The following is an 18214-nucleotide window of genomic DNA, read 5'->3' as shown; positions in this document are numbered from 1 at the left end:
GAGCGGTTCTAGGTGCTACAGTCTGGAACCGCGCGACCGCTATGGTCGCAGATTCGAATCCTGCCTCGGGCATCGATGTGTGTGACGTCCTTAGGTTAGTTAGGTTTAAGTAGTTCTTTCTATGGGACTGATGACCTCAGAAGTTGAGTCTCATAGTGCTCAGAGCCATTTGAACCATTTTAAATATGGGAAACATAAAAGCAGTATAGACAAGAGACAAGCAAGAGTACACACTTCTTCTTCAGTCCTTAGTTCCCAGCACTTTTTTGTCCCTAATTTTGCTGCAGCTTTACACAGTGAGCTTTCCTTTCTGCGAAAGAATCTGTTACCTCATCAAAATTGTCAAACATTTTGCTACATGAAAAATCAAAATATCGTCTAATATTGAAAAAACCGTTAATATGAATAGTTCCCAATGCTGGATTGGTTTCTCGATTTGATTACATTTATTTTGTCACTGTCTGCTAGATAAAACGAGACAGGCATATCTAATAATGCAGCAATTGTAACGCACGCCAAATAAGTGAGACTGTTTTGACACAAATGATCAGTTTTATATACTCATTTACATAACAAACATGACAAAATACACACATCAAAAAAAGCCTTAGCGAGGCATGTCATCGACATTTCCTGTATCTTCTCCATGTCCGGACAACATCGCTTTGGTTCACTCTCTGCTTTTGTATGGCATCATATTCTGGGGTAACTTATCATTGAGTAAAAGAGTGTTCATTGCACAAAAGCGTGTAATCAGAATAATTGCGGGAGCTCATCCAAGATCATCCTACAGACACTTATTTAAAGAGCTCGAGATCTTCACTGTAGCCTCACAATATATACACTCCTGGAAATTGAAATAAGAACACCGTGAATTCATTGTCCCAGGAAGGGGAAACTTTATTGACACATTCCTGGGGTCAGATACATCACATGATCACACTGACAGAACCACAGGCACATAGACACAGGCAACAGAGCATGCACAATGTCGGCACTAGTACAGTGTATATCCACCTTTCGCAGCAATGCAGGCTGCTATTCTCCCATGGAGACGATCGTAGAGATGCTGGATGTAGTCCTGTGGAACGGCTTGCCATGCCATTTCCACCTGGCGCCTCAGTTGGACCAGCGTTCGTGCTGGACGTGCAGACCGCGTGAGACGACGCTTCATCCAGTCCCAAACATGCTCAATGGGGGACAGATCCGGAGATCTTGCTGGCCAGGGTAGTTGACTTACACCTTCTAGAGCACGTTGGGTGGCACGGGATACATGCGGACGTGCATTGTCCTGTTGGAACAGCAAGTTCCCTTGCCGGTCTAGGAATGGTAGAACGATGGGTTCGATGACGGTTTGGATGTACCGTGCACTATTCAGTGTCCCCTCGACGATCACCAGTGGTGTACGGCCAGTGTAGGAGATCGCTCCCCACACCATGATGCCGGGTGTTGGCCCTGTGTGCCTCGGTCGTATGCAGTCCTGATTGTGGCGCTCACCTGCACAGCGCCAAACACGCATACGACCATCATTGGCACCGAGGCAGAAGCGACTCTCATCGCTGAAGACGACACGTCTCCATTCGTCCCTCCATTCACGCCTGTCGCGACACCACTGGAGGCGGGCTGCACGATGTTGGGGCGTGAGCGGAAGACGGCCTAACGGTGTGCGGGACCGTAGCCCAGCTTCATGGAGACGGTTGCGAATGGTCCTCGCCGATACCCCAGGAGCAACAGTGTCCCTAATTTGCTGGGAAGTGGCGGTGCGGTCCCCTACGGCACTGCGTAGGATCCTACGGTCTTGGCGTGCATCCGTGCGTCGCTGCGGTCCGGTCCCAGGTCGACGGGCACGTGCACCTTCCGCCGACCACTGGCGACAACATCGATGTACTGTGGAGACCTCACATCCCACGTGTTGAGCAATTCGGCGGTACGTCCACCCGGCCTCCCGCATGCCCACTATACGCCTTCGCTCAAAGTCCGTCAACTGCACATACGGTTCACGTCCACGCTGTCGCGGCATGCTACCAGTGTTAAAGACTGCGATGGAGCTCCGTATGCCACGGCAAACTGGCTGACACTGACGGCGGCGGTGCACAAATGCTGCGCAGCTAGCGCCATTCGACGGCCAACACCGCGGTTCCTGGTGTGTCCGCTGTGCCGTGCGTGTGATCATTGCTTGTACAGCCCTCTCGCAGTGTTCGGAGCAAGTATGGTGGGTCTGATACACCGGTGTCAATGTGTTTTTTTTTCCATTTCCAGGAGTGTATATTCACTTATGAAATTTGTTATTAACAATCCGAACGAATTCAAAAGTAATAGCAGTGTACATGTCTACAACACTAGGAGAAATGATGATCTTCACTACTACTCAAGGTTAAATCTAACTTTGGCTCAGAAGGGGGTAAATTATGCAGCCACAAGAGTCTTTCGTCACTTACCTAATAACACCAAAAGTCTGACAGATAGCCATATAGCATTTAAAAGGAAATTAAAAGAATTTCTTAATGACAACTCCTTCTACTCATTAGATGAATTTTTGGATATAGCAAGTGGGTAATTTCCCCAACGACCACAAAAAAAAAAATTAAAAATATTAAGTGTCATGTAATATTTTGTCTAATGTAATATCTTGTATAGACACCTTTTATTAACCTGACACGTTCAACATCATTACGAAGTGTCGTATTCATGATCTACGGAACAAGTACTAATGTAATCTACTGTAATCCAAGACGCCTGGACAGTTCCCTTGTTGAGAGACCTTTGGTCGTGCGGTTCTAGGTGCTGCAGTCCGGAACCGTGGGATTGTTACGGTCGCAGGTTCGAATCCTGCCTCGGGCATGGATGTGTGTGATGTCCTTGGGTTAGTTAAGTTTAAGTAGTTCTAAGTTCTAGGGGACTCATCACCTAAGATGTTAAGTCCCATTGTGCTCAGAGCCATTTGAACCATTTGAGAGACCTTCCTGGCGCAAAGTAACAATGCGGACGCGATCGAACCACGGTATTGACCGTACAGGCATGGCTGAACTACAGACAACACGAGCCGTGTACCTCCTTCGTGGTGGGATGACCGGAACTGATCGGTTGTCGGGCCCCCTCCGTCTAATAGGCGCTGCTCATGCATGGTTTTTTTACATCTTTGGGAGGATTTAGTGACATTTTTGAACAGTCAAAGGGACACTGTCTGTGATACAATATCCACTATCAACGTCTATCTTCAGGGGTTCTGGGAACCGGGGTGATGCAAAACTTTTTTTGATGTGTGTGTAATTCACATGGTACCAATATCAAATGCCTATTAGGCCTACTCCAAGCAAAAAGATTTAAGCCACGAAATAGTTTCACATTTCATTCATATGCTCCAGCTTCTCAAGCATGAGACCGAGAAGTAGTGGTCACATAAATTTTGAATAGTCATATTCTTCCATATAATTTGTGTGATGTCCCTGTTTCTTCTCCTACACAACACGTAATCCGCGCTATTTCGAGAAAAGAACTTAAGCGGCTGCTAACTAGGGACTGTACAACTGGCCCTTAGTAGTATAGCGATCTGGAAAAAGTTTACGTCCAAATTTCATTTTCTTGGATACATCGGGTAGATAATATGTAATCTTTCTTGCTTGTTATTCCTGTTAGTCGTTAATTTTCGCTCTGGTAGTTTGAATCTATGGATTTCGCTAATAATTATAATAACGCTTACCAATCGCACACCCAATCAACCACATAAACAACCAACGATTGGCATTCATTCATTCGGGTTCATTCTGCTCAGCTCAAATAGCCCCGTCCCCTTTTGTCTGCGGGAAAGCTTTTATTTCCAGGTGCGATGGGGATTCCCTTTGCAGAAACATGACGTACACTATCCACACATTCAAAAATCAACTATAGATCCGTCCGAAAACTATGTGTTCAAAAATGTTCAAAAACCAACAGTGATGTGTTTCAAAATCATATAAATAATCGATAGACCAACGTGCACTGGATGCTAGACGCTTTGTGAAACAAGATTGCTTTTTTTCCAAGAATATTAATTTGGCGCCCTCTGAAATTGCCCTCCACCACCTAGGCTGTGTTCAGCAACTGCACTTTTCTACAGTTCTCGATTTTTAATATGCCGTTGATATTCTGCACAGCAGTCGTAAATGGTATGGATAGACTGAGCAGTGCAATTGTTTCTGCACTCACAAGGGATGTTATAAATCCCAGTGATCCTGAAGCCAAGATTGTCCTTAACAGGGCGCAGCATCTCCTTTTTTTTCTTAGGAGGTCGGGAAATAGGTCTTATATCTCGTCTTCCCAGGACTCTGCCTATTTTGCTGGATGTAGCGTCGCAGAAAGGAAGGAATGAAGGAATACAGTCGATGGCTCATCATGTGAATGTTCAACATTTTCACATTTGCTTTTCATGGAGACCGCTGACTTCATATCACATGAACCATAGCCATTCGTTTGGAACACATGTTCAGATGATTAATTTCGAAATCCAAGTGGTCCTCGTCAGAAACAGCTTTTGCTCTGTGTGACACTGTATTTAAAACTGTTCTCTTCTGGACTGGATGATGAAAACTCTGGGAGCCAAGATATAAATGAGAGTGCATTGGCTTGCAGCACACAGAATGACCAAGATGTCCATCCGACTTCTGTTGTACGAAAACATCTAAAAATTGCAGCCTTCCTTCTTTCTCTATCTCGACAGCAAACTGGATTTTTGGGTGCATACTGTTCATATGTTCAAGGAAGTGCTCAAGAGTTTCTACACTGTGTGGCCAGACCACAAATGTATCATTAACATAACAGTAAAATGGACAAATGGATGCCACATTTAATTCTTGTTCCTCAAAAATGTTGGCCACTGCTGGAGACAATGGGCAACACACAGTCATTGAACCTGTCATTTCATAAAATTTACCGCCATACGAGATGTAGGTGGTCATCATAAAATGTCGGAAGAATTTTATCGTTTCTGGAAGAAAATGTTCTGCCAACAGTTTCATTTTTTCCTCCATAGAAACTTTTGTTAATAGTGAGACCGCATCCAGGCTAACTAAAATATCGTTTGGGCAAACTCTAATCTGCTTAATTTTCTCAGTGAACGTCTGAGGATTTTTGATGTGATGTTCGCAGCGGGCGACTATCGGAATCAGTTAAATATTTGGCCAGCCTGTAGGTAGGAGAATCAATAGCGCTAACAATTGGCTTCAATAGAATTACTTCCTCGTGGACTTTACGTAATCCATACAGCCTTGGAGGTGTGGTTGAGCTTGTCCTCTAAGATTTTTGATTACATCCTCTCATAGATCAGAATTCTTCAGGGGCTCGACCATTTTTGTTGTTGTTGTTGTATGACAGATTTTTGTCCCCTTTTAGGCATTTTATCGTTATGCTGATGACACGTTTATGGTCTGGCCACATAGCACAGAAGCTCTTAATCACTTCCTTGAACATATGAACAATATGCTCCCAAAAATCCAGTTCACTGTCAAGACAGAGACAGAAGGAACGCTGCCGTTTTTAGATGTTTAGGTGCAACGAAAGTCGGATGGACGTCTCGGCCATTCAGTGTTCCACAAATCGACGCACACTCATTTGTATCTTAGCTCCCAGAGTTTTCATCATCCAGTCCAGAAGAGAGCAGTTTTAAATATTATGGCATACAGAGCAAAAGCTGTTTCTGATGAGGCCCACGTGGATTTTGAAATTATTTATCCGACGTATGTGTTCTGAAAGGACAGCTATGGTTCACGTGATATGAAGTCAGAGTTCTCCATGAAAAGCAAACGTGAAAATGTTGAACATTCACGTGACGAGCCACTGATTGTATTCTGCCCTTCCTGTGGCGCTATATTTAGCAAAATAGGTATAAGATCTATTTTCCGACCTCCTGTGAAGATAGAGGAGATGCTACGCCATGTTAAGGACAGTCTTAGCTTCAGGATCCCTGGGATTTATAACATCCCATGTGAGTGCGGAATCAATTACATCGGTCAGTCCATCTGCACCGTTTCCGACCGCTGTGCAAAGCAATGGCATATTAAAAAACAAGAATTGGGGAAGTCTGCAGTAGCTGAGCACAACCTCACAAGCAAACACAAAATAATGCTTGACGAAACAAGGTTTTTCCCTGTATCCAATACTGTAATTATAGGGGCTGTAGAAATAAGAAAGTGCGAGAAGAACTTCAACTGTGACAGCAGATATAATCTTAACGGTACATGGAAGCAACCTCTCCATGAGAGAAGAGGCAGCGACATTCGTCACAATGCTTACACCTCGATGGGAGTGGTGGCGCCACAAAGTGCAGAAGTTGACACCATCTGTGACAGCATTACGTAATCACCGACAAATCAGAAACCGTCTATGGGCTATATATGGTCCCTTTATCAGCATTTCTGACATTCAATTGCTCCTGACAAAGACAACGGAGGTAGTCATCGAAAGTTTGAGGCACAATGCAGAACTGATTTGGCAAGAAATCCGAGAATGAAACTTCCTGGCAGATTAAAACTGTGTGCCGGACCGAGACTCGAATTCGGGACCTTTACCTTTCGCGGGCAAGTGCTCTACCAACTGAGCTACCCAAGCACGACTCACGCCCCGTCCTCACAGCTTTAGGAAGGAGACGAGGTACTGGCAGAAGTAAAGCTGTGAGGACGGAGCGTGAGTCGTGCTTGGGTAGCTCAGTTGGCAGAGCACTTGCCCGCGAAAGGTAAAGGTCCCGAGTTCGAATCTCGGTCCGGCACACAGTTTTAATCTGCCAGGAAGTTTCATATCAGCGCACACTCCGCTGCAGAGTGAAAATCTAATTCTGGAAACGCCCCCCAGGCTGTGGCTAAGCCATGTCTCCGCAATATCGTTTCTTTCAGGAGTGCTAGTTCTGCAAGGTTCGCAGGAGAGCTTCTGTAAAGTTTGGAAGGTACACTCCTGGAAATGGAAAAAAGAACACATTGACACCGGTGTGTCAGACCCACCATACTTGCTCCGGACACTGCGAGAGAGCTGTACAAGCTATGATCACACGCGCGGCACAGCGGACACACCAGGAACCGCGGTGTTGGCCGTCGAATGGCGCTAGCTGCGCAGCATTTGTGCACCGCCGCCGTCAGTGTCAGCCAGTTTGCCGTGGCATACGGAGCTCCATCGCAGTCTTTAACACTGGTAGCATGCCGCGACAGCGTGGACGTGAACCGTATGTGCAGTTAACGGACTTTGAGCGAGGGCGTATAGTGGGCATGCAGGAGGCCGGGTGGACATACCGCCGAATTGCTCAACACGTGGGGCGTGAGGTCTCCACAGTACATCGATGTTGTCGCCAGTGGTCGGCGGAAGGTGCACGTGCCCGTCGACCTGGGACCGGACCGCAGCGACGCACGGATGCACGCCAAGACCGTAGGATCCTACGCAGTGCCGTAGGGGACCGCACCGCCACTTTCCAGCAAATTAGGGACACTGTTGCTCCTGTGGTATCGGCGAGGACCATTCGCAACCGTCTCCATGAAGCTGGGCTACGGTCCCGCACACCGTTAGGCCGTCTTCCGCTCACGCCCCAACATCGTGCAGCCCGCCTCCAGTGGTGTTGCGACAGGCGTGAATGGAGGGACGAATGGAGACGTGTCGTCTTCAGCGATGAGAGTCGCTTCTGCCTTGGTGCCAATGATGGTCGTATGCGTGTTTGGCGCCGTGCAGGTGAGCGCCACAATCAGGACTGCATATGACCGAGGCACACAGGGCCAACACCCGGCATCATGGTGTGGGGAGCGATCTCCTACACTGGCCGTACACCACTGGTGATCGTCGAGGGGACACTGAATAGTGTACGGTACATCCAAACCGTCATCGAACCCATCGTTCTACCATTCCTAGACCGGCAAGGTAACTTGCTGTTCCAACAGGACAATGCACGTCCGCATGTATCCCGTGCCACCCAACGTGCTCTAGAAGGTGTAAGTCAACTACCCTGGCCAGCAAGATCTCCGGATCTGTCCCCCATTGAGCATGTTTGGGACTGGATGAAGTGTCGTCTCACGCGGTCTGCACGTCCAGCACGAACGCTGGTCCAACTGAGGCGCCAGGTGGAAATGGCATGGCAAGCCGTTCCACAGGACTACATCCAGCATCTCTACGATCGTCTCCATGGGAGAATAGCAGCCTGCATTGCTGCGAAAGGTGGATATACACTGTACTAGTGCCGACATTGTGCATGCTCTGTTGCCTGTGTCTATGTGCCTGTGGTTCTGTCAGTGTGATCATGTGATGTATCTGACCCCAGGAATGTGTCAATAAAGTTTCCCCTTCCTGGGACAATGAATTCACGGTGTTCTTATTTCAATTTCCAGGAGTGTAGGAGACGGGGTACTGGCAGAAGTAAAGCTGTGAGGACGGGGCGTGAGTCTCGCTTGGGTATCACAGTTGGTAGAGCACTTGCCTGCGAAAGGCAAAGGTCGCGAGTTCGAGTCTCGGTCCGGCACACAGTTTTAATCTGCCAGGATGTTTCATATCAGCGCACACTCCGCTGCAGAGTGAAAAATCTCAATCCGAGAATGTTTTATACAGCAGTGCAGTCACAAAAGATTTCATTCTCAATAAATAAATATATTGGGGAGCAGTAGTTGGCATCCCAATTCTTTGAACAGACTCTGCAGGGCATTCTTGAGTTCACAACTCAAAAAATTCATATTACACGCCTTTGGACTCGCAAAAATTTACATTTCATTGATGAATTACCTCCAAAAAGCAATACCATATGAGATCGTGGAATGGAAGTAGATGAAGTATGCTTCTCCCAACCGAATTTATAATCTCAGAAATTTAACAGTCAGCCTCTTCTATCTCCTTGTCATATTTTAGACATACAAGAGATAGGCAAAATAATGTGAACACCTGTACTTACTTGGGAATGGTTTTTTGATAAAGGGTTGGACCCATTGCCTGTAATGCAGCTGCGATTCTTCTTGGAATACTGGCATACAATGATATAACTATACAGTCTCCAGTGGAATGTTATGCCACTCTTCAATCAGAACCACCTGCGCTCCAGCACCGCCCATAAGGGTTCGATAACGTTGAAGTCCAGGGAGTGTGCTGGCCTGGGAAGACGCTGCAGTTCAGTTGCATGCTCCTCAAACCACGATGTTACTATCCTGCCTGTGTTAATTGGTGCATTATCGTCCTGAAATATGGCATCATTGTTGGGGAATAATGTTTGAATCATGGAGGGCACCTGATCACCTAAAATTCGCACATAATCGTTGACTGTAACACGGCCTTAAGAGTAATGATGGGACTGACAGAATACCACTATATGGCTACCCACACCATCACACTTCCACCTCCAATGTTAACCGCTGGAATCAAGCAATCATCATTGTAGGCTTGTTTTAGCGTTCTCCAGATGTAAACCCGGCCCTATGTTGGAAATAACGAAACCGTTGACTCGTCGGACCGTATGACATGTTTCCACTGATCAGCTGTCCAGGATTTATGCTCCTGGCACCATGTTTTACGCTCGTTTGCGTTGGCTGTCTCACTAATGGTTTAGGTATAGCAGCTCATTCACGTATATTTGCTTCATGGAGTTCTCGGCAGACAGTGTTGATAGATACGGGATCTCGAAGATGGCTATTGAGCTCTGCAGCCACTTTAGCTGCTGTAGTTTTGTGTTGTTTCGACACAATTCGTGTTAGCGTACGATGATCTCTGTCATTTAGTTTCGATTTGCACCCATCATTACGTTTACACGATTATATCTTTCAGTGTTTTGTGTAGGCTGTCATGACGGTTGAAACAGTTGCTCTTGGAACATTGAATAAGTTGGCTGTCTTGGTTACTGATGCTTTAGCTAATTGGGTCCGCACAATCTGCGCTCCTTGGAACTCTGTCAGGTGTTTCATTGCACGTCGACCTCGGCCTCTAACTGCAAATACAAACTGTGCACTACCTTTAAACAACCTGCACTGATGCCTAGTCCCTACTGAACACTCACAGTCCAGCACGACACGTACCTTACCTGCATTATTGACTGTCAAACACAATCATTCTGTTACTACCACTGTTCACATTATTTTGCCTATCCCCTGTATATTGGGGGAAAACCTATCATAAGTTCTGAACTGCATATAGTATGTCTTTCCAAAGTTTAGTGAACATACTCGTTGTTAGGAGGATGGTTAGCCACATATGACCATCACAAGGGAGGACGACTGAATTGTGCATCAAGCACATCGTAACCCCTCCACATGTGTGCCTGCTCTATGAAAAAAAGTAATAGATTCCCTGCAAACGACTGTGTCATACTGCATCATTGGTCAGAGACCAGAAGCAGTCAGACCAAGGCATTACTGTCCCATGCATAGGCTGTCGTTAAATCCACAACACAAAAGGCTGCATGTACGATGTGCATTCAAGTTCTAAGGCCTCCGATATTTTTTTCTCCAGACTGGAAAGAGATAGAAACATGCGCATTGTTTTAAAATGAGGCCGCGTTCATTGTCAATACGTCCCAGAGATGGCAGCACCGTATGGCAGATGGAATTTTACCGCCAGCGGCGAGAATGAGAACTGTTTTAAATACTTAAAATGGCGACGTTTTCCTTACTTGAACAGCGTGCAATCATTCGTTTTCTGAATTTGCGTGGTGTGAAACCAATTGAAATTCATCGACAGTTGAAGGAGACATGTGGTGATGGAGTTATGGATGTGTCGAAAGTGCGTTCGTGGGTGTGACAGTTTAAGGAAGGCAGAACATCGTGTGACAACAAACCGAAACAATCTCGGGCTCGCACAGGCCGGTCTGACGACATGATCGAGAAAGTGGAGAGAATTGTTTTGGGGGATCGCCGAATGACTGTTGAACAGATCGCCTCCAGAGTTGGCATTTCTGTGGATTCTGTGCACACAATCCTCCATGACGACCTAAAAATGCGAAAAGTGTCATCCAGGTGGGTGCCACGAATGCTGACAGACGAGCACACGGCTGCCCGTGTGGCATGTTGCCAAGCAATGTTGACGCGCAACGACAGCACGAATGGGACTTTCTTTTCGTCGGTTGTGACAATGGATGAGACGTGGAGGCAATTTTTTCAATCCAGAAACAAAGCGCCAGTCAGCGCAATGGAAGCACACAGATTCACCGCCACCAAAAAAGTTAGGGTAACCGCCAGTGCTGAAAAAATTATGGTGTCCATGTTCTGGGACAGCGAGGGCGTAATCCTTACCCATTGCGTTCCAAAGGGCACTACGGTAACAGGTGCATCCTACGAAAATGTTTTGAAGAACAAATTCCTTCCTGCACTGCAACAAAAACGTCCGGGAAGGGCTGCGCGTGTGCTGTTTCACCAAGACAACGCACCCGCACATCGAGCTAACGTTACGCAACAGTTTCTTCGTGATAACAACTTTGAAGTGATTCCTCATGCTCCCTACTCACCAGACCTGGCTCCTAGTGACTTTTGGCTTTTTCCAACAATGAAAGACACTCTCTGTGGCCGCACATTCACCAGCCGTGCTGCTATCGCCTCAGTGATTTTCCAGTGGTCAAAACAGACTCCTAAATAAGCCTTCGCCGCTGCCATGGAATCATGGCGTCAGCGTTGTGAAAAATGTGTACGTCTGCAGGGCGATTACGTCGAGAAGCCGCCAGTTTCATCGATTTCGGGTGAGTAGTTAATTAGAAAAAAAATCGGAGGCCTTAGAACTTGAATGCACCTCGTAGAGTGGTCCATGACGAGGGAGCACGGACTGATGACAGATGGTGTTGCATAGTGTGCTGCGATGAACTGTAGTTTTGCACTACCCAGGATGACCACCATCGGCGTGTATGGTGACGACCTCGGGACAGGTCCAATTCTTTCAATGTTCTGGAGGTGCACAGCAGTGTTAATTCTGGTGTCTTGGTGCGTGGAGCCAGGGGTGTAAATCGTTTTTTTCTCTGGGGGAGGGGGCAGCTCTGTTCAAATACAAGATCTTCAGTCGGATTAGTATCACAAAATATAAGCAGTTGAACTGTGGTAAACTGTTTCAACATTTAGAATTGGAACACAGGTTACGTCTACTGAAGATTCTGTTACTATGGTGGTCAGTGGTGGTGGCAGCTTGAGAGGTGTGCAACAATATAGGGTTTTTTAATCACATAAAATCTGAAATGAGAAATCAAAATCAAGAGGGTCCCCTTGCTGTTAACCGTACAATTCCATGCACACTTATAATGACCTCAAACACGGTTATTAAAAGAAAATTTAGAACAGAATTACTTATACGGAAATGTATCAAACTGAATTCTCGCAGTTGCCAACTGTGAATACCACAGTTAAAATACCCTGAAAATCTCATATGTATGGCGCCATTTACAGTTGTCTTTTTAAAATAATTACATAATGTGCATTATTATTTCAAATCCAATTAGAACCTTCGAGAAAAAAGAAAACTTCTGAACAGTAATCACTAGAGCTTTTATGAAACACAGTATAGGGCCGCCCAAGATAATTAATACTCGACATCAGGAATAACGATGGATACCAGTTATTACAGGTGGGCTTAAAAAAAATACTGCCATTCAAATGGCAACGTAAGTTGACATGGAACTGTCCTGATGTCAATATTAGATAGAAAAAGTTTGTACAGCTAAAGAACACAATCTATAGCGAAGTTTATAGAATGGCCATAACAGAGTACCCCTTACATCCAACAAGTTCCTAGCGAGCCAAAAATACAGGGTGACTCAGAGTAACGAGTATGTTCGAAATTAGTAGTGGCAGCCATGGGCAGGTGGCAGCATTGCGAGTAAACAGTCCACCATTTCAGTAATCATGGATCAGTGGAATAGACAACTACGTACGTTAACTATAAAAATGTTTTATAAAAACAATAACAGTTTGGTACGCCGCAGAGGGAGTTTCGACGTTTTTATAATTCAGGATGTCATGACGTCATTCCGTCGAAAGACGTGATAAAATGTCGGATTAATAACTTTGGAGAGAATGGACATGCCCTCAAGACGAAACCAACAGGACGACCAAGAAGTGTGCATTCTTTAGCGAACATTGATGGTGTACGTGAGTCTGTCTTAACGGAGCCCACGGCGTTCAATTCGTAAGCAAGCAGCAGTAGTTGGAATGTTCCAGGAGACTGTTCGCAAAATTCTTCATCTTGATTTAAAATTTCATCCGCAGAAACTACATATGGTGCAACAACTGAAGGACAACGAGAACTGGTTATGATTAGGATTCTGTCAACAAATGATAACGAAATAAACAGTTAGGATGAATTTCTGAACAAGTTGTGGATGTCAGATGAGGCACATTTCATCTCACAGGTTACGTGAATAAACAGAACTACCGTTACTGGGCAAACACAAGTCCTAGTGAAGTTCATGAGCGCCCTTTACACGCTAATAAAGTGACAGTATGGTGTGGAGTTTCATCACATGGGATTATCGGACCGTATTTTTTCGCAAATGAACGGGGAGACTCAATAACTGCCAACGCCGATTGTTACGTGGAGATGTCACGAACTTTCGTTACACCTGCATTGAACAACTTTCCAAACGTTCAAGAAGCCTGGTTTCAACAGGACGAAGCGACATCACACACTGCACAGCAATCAGTGGCATTTAGTGCGAGAATTGTTTGGCAACCGTGTGAACTCACGATTCGGTAACATTCCCTGGCCCGCAAGATCGCCAGATTTATCCGTTTGTAATTTTTTCTTGTGGGGCTACCAGCCCCTCAAGAGCAAAGTCTACACGACTCGACAAAGTACCCTGGATGAGTTAAAACAGAGAATTCTGGATGCAATTCACAGTATCCCAACTGAGATGTTGCAGCGGTCAATGAGGAATCCCAACAGTAGATTTCACGAATGTATTCGTACAGGAGGGCGCCATCTAAAGGTTGTAATTTTGTGATAAATGCCATCAATGTTTCGTAAATGGTAAAGTTGTAAGGTTTCAATTACTATGAATGCAATTTCTTTCCTTCATCACTTCTAGTTTTATTGGATTGTGGAAATGTTCCCGTTTTTCTGTGTCACCTGTTACAACCAGTGTAAAAATGCTCGTGTTGGAGGAAAGGATGGTGAATATGTTCCTTTTTAAAGAAACTCTGACAGAAAAGTGTGGAACCAGCTGTCTATTATTTTTATTTTGTATATCCTGTCACCCAGTCCCTCTTTATAATCCAGCCTTCAAACTCAGAATCTCCCTCTCACTGCCACTGTCTCCTTTTTCTCCCATTGATTTACAGTACATCCCACTACCACTGTCTCCTCTCTCAATTATTTTCCACTGCCACTATCTCCATCATACCTCAGCAGCTCAGAAATTCTGCGGGGAAGGGGGCTCCAATTTATATTTTCCCCTATAACCACATCTTAAAAGTTTTGGTTCAAAATGCACCTTCCCCTACACCTATGTGTCAAAGTTCACTGGTTTGGGAGGGTCCACCTCGCTCCCCCTCCCCCCCCCCCCCCTATGGTCACCACTCATCTATATTTTTCATTTCCACTGTCTCCTCTCTCTTTTGCTCCCACTACTTCTATCTCTATCCATCTCTCTTTCACTGCCACTGTCTCTTACTGACCATCAATGTCTCCTCTCTCTTGGGCCCCCACAGCTATTGTCTTCATCCGTCTCTCTTTCCCTTTCACTACAAATCTTTCTCCCCCACCATCACTGTCTCCTCTCTGTTTCTGTTCCAGTTGTGGTGTCCACCTCTCTTCCATCGTAAATGTGTAGTGCTATTCTCCTTCAGCACAAGACAGTGTCAATATGTTCCGATGCCAAAATTTTTGGTGAGAAAGGTGGAATAAGGATGGATGCCCACTTTTCTGTCAGAGTCTTTTAAAGAGGAACATATATGTACCGTAGGTCTCTAGAAGAGCGTAGCGTTCCAAAGGATTGGAAAAGGGCACAGGTCATCCCCGTTTTCAAGAAGGGACGTCGAACAGATGTGCAGAACTATAGACCTATATCTCTAACGTCGATCAGTTGTAGAATTTTGGAACACGTATTATGTTCGAGTATATTGACTTTTCTGGAGACTAGAAATCTACTCTATAGGAATCAGCATGGGTTTCGAAAAAGACGGTCGTGTGAAACACAGCTCGCGCTATTCGTCCACGAGACTCAGAGGGCCATAGACACAGGTTCACAGGTAGATGCCGTGTTTCTTGACTTCCGCAAGGCGTTACATACAGTTCCCCACAGTCATTTAATGAACAAAGTAAGAGCATATGGACTATCAGACCAATTGTGTGATTGGATTGAAGAGTTCCTAGATAACAGAACGCAGCATGTCATTCTCAATGGAGATAAGTCTTCCGAAGTAAGAGTGATTTCAGGTGTGCCGCAGGGGAGTGTCATAGGACCGTTGCTATTCACAATATACATAAATGACCTTGTGGATGACATCGGAAGTTCACTGAGGCTTTTTGCAGATGATGCTGTGGAGTACCGAGAGGTTGTAACAATGGAAAATTGTACTGAAATGCAGGAGGATCTGCAGCGAATTGACGCATAGTGCAGGGAATGGCAATTGAATCTCAATGTAGACAAGTGTAATGTACTGCGAATACATAGAAAGATAGATCCCTTATCATTTAGCTACAAAATAGCAGGTCAGCAACTGGAAGCAGTTAATTCCATAAATTATCTGGGAGTTCGCATTAGGAATGATTTAAAATGGAATGATCATATAAAGTTGGTCGTCGGTAAAGCAGATGCCAGACTGAGATTCATTGGAAGAATCCTAACGAAATGCAATCCGAAAACAAAGGAAGTAGGTTACAGTACGCTTGTTCGCCCACTGCTTGAATACTGCTCAGCAGTGTGGGATCCGTACCAGATAGGGTTGATAGAAGCGATAGAGAGGATCCAACGGAGAGCAGCGCGCTTCGTTACAGGATCATTTAGTAATCGCGAAAGCGTTACGGAGGTGATAGGTAAACTCCAGTGGAAGAGTCTGCAGGAGAGGCGCTCAGTAGCTCGGCACGGGTCCGCAGTTCGTGGTCGTGCGGTAGCGTTCTCGCTTCCCACGCCTGGGTTCCCGGGTTCGATTCCCGGCGGGGTCAGGGATTTTCTCGCCGGCACGGTAACTCAGCGTGTTCGGTTAGAGGGTTAGTTGCCCTCTGTAATAAAAAAACTGAGATAATGGATGAACTACGAACTGAAACGGGTGTATTGCGATGTCCGCACCGAGCAGATACAACGAACGAAAACGAACAAAATGAGACCACAAAAAAAAAAAAAAAGGATAGAGTGCCTGCCATGTAAGAAGGAGATCCCGGGTTCGAGTCCCGGTCGGGGCACACATTTTCGTCTCTCCCCGTTAACGTATGTCAACGCCTGTAAGCAGCTAAGGTTGTTCATTTCTTTGTAATGTCACTCATGTTTGCCAGATTAGTTCCCAAAATTCTTAAGTATGTACTCCGAATGCTCGATTTCAATGCCTAATAACAATTGACGTTTGAGAATGCAGGCCTAATAATTCGATGTTGTGAAACCAACCTGACCACCAGAAACATATGCTTTGCTAAGCAGGCAAACAGACAGACTGAATGTAACTAACTAGTCCTACTATTCGTATAAGTCACCACACACAAAAAAATGGTTCTGAGCACTAGCTGTTAAAGCTATGGTCATCAGTCCCCTAGAACTTAGAACTACTTAAACCTAACTAACCTAAGGACATCACACAAGACCCAGTCATCACGAGGCTCACCACACACATTCAAAGTATACATTCCCATATTTAAATTGTTTTGTCAAACATCATTTTTGGAGGGACAAACATAATCCATTGTACTATCCACCAGAAAATAAACAATGCTATTCATTGTCAGTTATTGCTATTATTACAAATAACAACTGCCTACTGAAGGCTATGCACAATGACAGCAATTTACAATCAGAAAGTGATGTACATTCACGTACATGATTTCAGAGATCGCATGACCACACAGTTCACATGCCTGCTTATAGAGGCCACCTGCTGGGTCGGTCCCTTGGCACGCTCTGGTGGCCACCAAAGAAACAGTATTATTTAAGCAATCACAAACGAGTGCTCAGCCGATTCTGTAACCTGTGTCCAGTAAGTGTGTTCAGTACAACGTGCAACCTGTACTTCATTGTCTTACATTGGCTCTATAAAGTTCCATAAATCATGTTTTTCTTGCTGTAACAATCTTGGCAGTGAGTGTTAGAGTCAGTGCTAAGTCACCCGACAAACATCTCGATGGAAGAAACGCTCCAACGTATCATTGCCAGCAGCAAGCTTTCGCTGAACAACAACAGACTCTCACCACCACTCTCAATTAAAAAGTGGCATGGTGTGTTCGAGGCAAGTTACTCTCCCAGCAGTGCAACCGTGGCCGTTTTGGCATATGACGACTCAATTGAAGACTGGGACTCCTACGAGGCACAGTTACACCAACATTTCCAGGTCTTTCACTTGGGCGATGCAAACCTGTGTAGGACTTTCTTTCTTTCCTGGTTTTTACCGCGCATGTACCACTTGTTGTGCCAACCTGTGCCTTTGCAAGAACCACCCAGCTTATCATTTTATGAAATGTGCAAGTTTTTCTCAACATATTACTGTGATAGAAAGCAAGTCATTGCAGCGCATGTAGAATTTTACCATTGTCAGAAATGCCCAAACCAATCTTAAAAAGCCTGGGCTGCAAAATCACACGGGTTGAGCCCTCGTTGTAAATTTGTCACTAGTGCCCATCATGAGTCCTACGCTGAGATCACATTCGGGTGTGATATTATTCCACTGGCCCCGGATATGGAAGTCCATGCAAAAGCACTTCAGTGTGAGAATCCGATGCTTACAAAATGGTTCAAATGGCTCTGAGCACTATGAGACTTAACAGCAGAGGTCATCAGTCGCCTAGAACTTAGAAGTACTTAAACGTAACTAACCCAAGGACATCACACACATCCATGCCCAAGGCAGCATTCGAACCTGCGACCGTAGCGGTCGCGCGGTTCCAGACTGAAGCGCCTAGAACCGCTCGGCCACTCCGGTCGGCCTGACGCTTACAGATGTGCTCAATACAGCGCAGTCCTTTGAGGTCTCACGAACTGCAGGCGATCGGATTGCTGCGTGGGGAAAGTATCGAAAGTTGCTCAGTCAACCCCTAATAAGCACGACAGGGAAGCTGTTACAGCAGTGCAACCTCCGACTCAGTGTCGCATGTGGCAATGTCGGTCACAGTCCCAGTA

Source organism: Schistocerca cancellata, chromosome 4, assembly GCF_023864275.1.
Source record: "Schistocerca cancellata isolate TAMUIC-IGC-003103 chromosome 4, iqSchCanc2.1, whole genome shotgun sequence".
In the NCBI taxonomy this organism is placed as follows: domain Eukaryota; kingdom Metazoa; phylum Arthropoda; class Insecta; order Orthoptera; family Acrididae; genus Schistocerca; species Schistocerca cancellata.
Note: the sequence above shows the minus strand (reverse complement) of the source record.